Raw genomic sequence first — 5,575 nt, forward strand, 5'->3', positions numbered from 1 at the left:
TGTGCAAAGCAATCTCCCCACCACCCACTAGTATAATGCATGTGTGTGTGTCTCTCTCTGTGTGTGCTTCTTTCAGTAATAGGTGCATCTTTACACACACCTTACTTTAGGACATGTAGCTCAGTTGGTGGAGCAGGAGGCTCTTGATCTCAGAGTTGTGGGTTCTTGCCCCCACTGGGCAAAAGATTCCCACATTGCAGGGGATTGGAGTAGAGGATCCTTGTGGTCCTTCCAACTCTGTGATTCTTTTATTCTCTGATTTCCGCCCTCATCCTGCAGCTGTAGAACTGCACTGCAAACCCCAAGGAAGTGCAGATTTCAAAAGCAAGCTGTGCATTGGATCAGTATTGTTTCGAAAAGTGTGAATCAAGTAGGTTCACCACCAGGGTAAGGGCCGGGAGTCCTTCCGTGTGGCCTGGTCAGCGCCTGCTTTACTGTCCAAGGACTGGGCTTTTGGGGGTCTGGACTGAGCTGAGTCCCTTCTTGGAGGAGTTTATGATTGTTGATCCCAGATATCTTAGCTGGGGTTGTGATTAAAGGGCATCAATGCCTGCAAGCTGGATTAAGTTTGGGAGGGGGAGGGGGGAGGAAATACACCCCCTCCCAATTCTCTGTGTGAAGAATTTCTGGGTCTGAGTCGACTCAGGATTAGTGCTTTCTACAAAGGCCAGAGGAGAGCATTGTGGGGCAATCTAGACCTTGAGCTGCTCGCTGTGGGAGGCATCTACTGATCTCTGCAGATGAAGAGGAGAAAAAGGCCTCTGTGTCCAAGCCCAGATACCCGCAGTTGCAGTGGAGGGAAGGCAAGGAGAAGAAAAACCCTCCTGGCTGCAAGGAGGCAGGTGTAATATTCCCTTTGAATAGAGATTGTTTGCAGAAGGGGAAAAATTAAAAAGTGCAAGGCTTGGTTTTAGTGGGGGGAGAGGGGGAACCACCACACTAAATATGCCCCTATGCAAGAGTGGGAGATTCTGGCCCCTGTCTAGCTTGACAAATAAAATAGGCATGCAGAAACAACAAAATGAAATCTAAATGGCAAACTCAGGTTGTGCAATTATTGTTGACCTGGAGGTCTTGTGCAACAAACCTGCTTCTTCTCCTATAGATAAGACTCTTTGACGTAAGGAACGTGAAGGGGGAAATGCAGTGGAAAGTGTGGGGCAATACTTGCTTGAAAGCATCATCATGAAACCTTCTCACAAGCAAATCAGAAGGAATGCTTGATGAAAAGGCTGTCTGAAAGTGGCCCAAGTCTGCAGGCAGCCACAGACAGTTTGGGGTCTTCTGTCACCCTAGACGGAACATGGCAGACCAAGATCAACAAGAAAGGATAGTTGCTTGATAGATTTGGTTCCCAACATGTTCTGAGAGCATCCTGTATCAAGATAATGCTTCCTGCTGCCAAACGCTTGGGACAAGGTCTGCTTCCAGATGTGGATTGTTCTTGTAGAGAATTCATCCTGATTTGCTTGTGCTAAGCTGGTAGACAGTTGTGATGCTGCCAGCTATTATTTATTGAGTCTATTATTCTTGACAATATTATTTGTTTTGGGGGAGGTTAGAGGATGTTGTGCCAAGCAATTGCTATCTCACACTTTCCGGGACATTTCCCCTTCACTTTCCTTGCAGAAAAAGTCCAATTTGGAGGAGGCCAAGTGGGTTTGTTGTGCAAAGACCTCAAAATCAAAACCCTATACAAATCCCATCTGAAATTATTGTGAGCTTGGAAGTGCCCTTAGTTGAACAAGGCTTTTTACAGAGCTTCAAAGCCTTGTGTTTCTTTTATTTAATTGCTGCTGCAAATTGAGTTGGTGCTTTCGAGTTCTGAACATTTTAATAGCACAAAGTTGTTCAAATCCAACTGCTCTGTATGTCATTTTGGATACAGGGTGGGAACATGATTCACAAGTCCCTGAAACAATATGCAATCAAGCAAAATAAATTGGCAATCTTATAAAGGGGAAGGTGCAGACAAGCTGCACTGAAAGGAGGTGGAGCTGTGTTGTTGTTGTTGGGTTGGTGGTTTTTTTGGGGGGAGTGGACCTGCTGTAAGGAATAGGAATTCTTGATCACAAGGGCCAGCACACTCATGAGGCAAGGTGAGGTGACTGTCTCAGGCGGCAGGTTCCACAGGGGCAGCAGATTCTGATGTAGATCTTTATTTCCCCCTTGTTCCTGAGGTAGATCTTAATTCACCCCTTCTTCCCTGGCAGGCAGGGAGACACCATTTTGAGATTTGGCTCAGGTACCAAAATGTCTTGGGCCAGCCCTGTCGATCATACTCATCACAGCCATAACTGAGTACTTGCATAGAACTGTATCCTATGATGTTATTGAGCTGATGCCTGAGAATAATTGAACAATATTTTCCTCTTTGTCCTCCAGTGGGGCCTGTATAGGAGGTGTCCCCAAAGACAAAGGCTATGCTATACATTTAAAGCACTATCACACCACTTTAAATACTCATGGCTTCTCCCAATGAATCATGGGAACTGAAGCTTGTTAAGGGGGCTGAGGGCTGCTATTCCCCTCCCAGAGCTGCAATTCTCAGAGTGGGTTAAAAACACAGGAGCCAGCGCCTAGAGGCTGAGGTCCCTTTGGTCCCCCTAATAAAATATTTGAGCACCCCCCCACGAGTTGATGGGCACTGCCATTCAGATGGTGTGTGTCTTGTGATGGATTGTACAGGGTGGGGCACCCCTGGTTAACAACCAATCACTCTTCCCAGGGAACTGTAGCTTTCTTTGGGGAATAAACTCTCAGCTGGAATATTTGGGGAAATCCATGACTGTTTAAAATGATATGATACTTCTTTGAACATAGGATGCCAAGGGGGACAAAGATGTGATGTCTTCAAATCGTTTTAGGTGGGGGTTTATTGTGGGATTGGTGTTGCTTATGCATATATATATATATATATATATGTAAAATCTACATGATATCACCAGCTTTAAAATGACAGTCTCTATTTTCCCTCCTCAGTTTTTCAGGATTTACCCTTCCTGGTGCATGTACATGTGGGGGTGGGATACTGATAAGCTGAAAAACAACAGCAGCGCTGTTTGCTAACAACCTGTTTGCAGATTAAGCATCCATAAATGCTTCCCTTCTGCATCAGGACACGATAAATGGCCCCTGTATGGAAACAAAGGTCTACCCAAAGATTCCCTTAGAAAAATGTTGGAGAGTTTTAGGTTTTTTTCCAGATGACCTGTTTTTTGAGGGTTCGTCCTGTTTGCACAAAGCTCATGGGGAGGTTAGACAACACCAGCTATTTATTGAACATCCATTCCAATTTGTTTGTGGGGAGGTTAAATAATGTTGCATCAAATAAATCTTATCCTACCTTTTCCAGTGCATTGCCCCATCCTTTTGCTTTTTGCAAAAGCTCTGTTTTTTTAAGTGGGAGGGAAGAGCATTTTGTTGCAGAATCCTGTCCCAAAATAGCGACAATCTGGAAGTGCCCTTAGTAACTAATGGCTAACTATTAGATGCTTAGAGAGGGGAAGATAATGTAAAAGAAAAACAAACAAACATACAAACAAAAACAGCCATTTGCCTTTCAGCACAGAAACTTTGAAAGGGTTTTTGTAAAGTGGAGGCAGTGGGGGGCAGTAGGAAGACTTACACCTGTAAAGTCCATAGCTGAGCAATGCCTTCATTAGGACCAGCCACAGAAATGTGGCCAGCTTTCCAGTTCTACAGAACTCTTCACCGGACAAGACGTTATACAAGTTAGGGGGCGTATAATAACTAGACTGGATGTTATAGCCCTGGGGTTGTAAGTAATGCTGTTCCTACTCAGAGTAGACCCACTGAAATGAATGAACACCGCCCATTAATATCAGTGGCTTCTACTCTGAGTAAAATGTAGTTGGGTACAGCCCATGAACTCTATAATAACTGTGCTTACAGAGTCAGATGGCGAATACAGCCTATACTGAATGTTTTGCAATCTTTCAGGACAGAGCGTTGTTCTCTTTTGATGCTGGTTTTGGAGGAGAAAAAAGGACAAACTCAGGAAATCCCTCTTCTTTCTTTTCTATTATTTTCTTTCTCTCCCGGGATTAATTCCATCCCCCTCATTCTTCCTCCACCCCCTCCACCCATACTTGCGGTCTTGTGCCAGGACTTTGGGTAAAACACCAAGTACACAGCGAGCTCTCTCTTTTAAAAATAAATAAATAAATTTGGTCAGACTTTGCATGTGTTAAGTCAGCTGTGGAAGCAGGCAACAATCAACAAAATAAGGATTTTTTTGGATATGTGTGTGTGTGAGAGAGAGGTGTGTGTGTGGAGTAACTCCAATATCCTCACTCCCCAATTTCTTCCTCTCCAAAATCAAAGATGGAATCTCTTTATGAATGAAGAGTAAACAGAGCACCCGAGCTCAAGATTCTTCACTTTGCCTCAAATTTTGGCCGGGCTGTTTCTATAGATACCGAAAGGAAGCTTTTGGTCAGCTACTCCGCTATTAAAGTGTAGTGCATTGAGAACTTTCTTCATGCTGTGATACCCTTTCAAGGAACAGAATAGGGTCTGAACTAATCCATGAAAGTTGTCATGCTCTAAGCTAGTAGCCAACCCTTTCCCTTTCAGTCTGGCCTAAAACTATACTGTACTTCACACTTGATTGGGCCTTCAGATAGTGGAACTCAATATCCCGGCAGGAAATGAGTCTGTCTCTCTGAACAGCAGTGTTGAACGTGGAAAGACCTTGTTACTCTTCTTCAACATAATTACTGCCTCTTAAGAAACCAGCCTCAAGTTTATGGGAGATTCTCTTTTTTTAAACAACAACAACAACACCCCACCTTTTTTTAGGGCTTTGTTTTGTTTTTGCTTAACTCTCTAAACTTGACTTTTTAATATTTATTTATTTTTTTTAAAAAAGGAATAGTTCTTTTAAGGCTCATTTGGCAAATATGTCAGAGTTCATGGGAAGCTCCGGATCTAACCACTAGGAATTTCTTACACCTTTTCAAAAGTCTTTTTTTCCTCCTCCCGCTTTGTATATGTAGAACCCAAACACCTGGCAACAAGGAATCAGTTTATCTTCCTGAATGCACTGTAGCCAAGGTAAAGACTGGCGATTTTGTGTCCTTTATGTGGTTTGCTGTAAACTCTATCAAGGAAAAAAGGAATGTTGCTCTTAAAGCTATATTGAGGCTTCCTCCTCCTCCTCCTCCTCCCCCTAATCAGAGAAGGGAGAACTGCCTTTGAACTTCAAATGGAGAATTTTGTTTTAATGTATGGTCGATAAGTCGCTTCTAATAGGACTGGAGAACAATGGACGGATGAGTCAATAATAGTCTAAATTAAGACTTCACAAGTTAAACACTACTGTATATTATTAATTTTTTAAATAGAAAATGTCTTGAACAGTTTGGGCCAAAAGGGGGCACCAGAATATTGAAGGAAAAAAAGAGCAAAAGTTGTGTTGCTTTGAGCCATTAAATTAAAGTTTAATATTTGACTTGACTTCTCATTTTCTCTAGCTATTGTTTGGGTGTGTGGGTGTGTGAAATCACAGTAAAAGTTGAGACAAGTCTCTAAAGGTTTGTTGTTTTCTATA

Source organism: Podarcis filfolensis (assembly GCF_964270895.1).
Source record: "Podarcis filfolensis genome assembly, chromosome: Z".
Classification (NCBI taxonomy): domain Eukaryota; kingdom Metazoa; phylum Chordata; class Lepidosauria; order Squamata; family Lacertidae; genus Podarcis; species Podarcis filfolensis.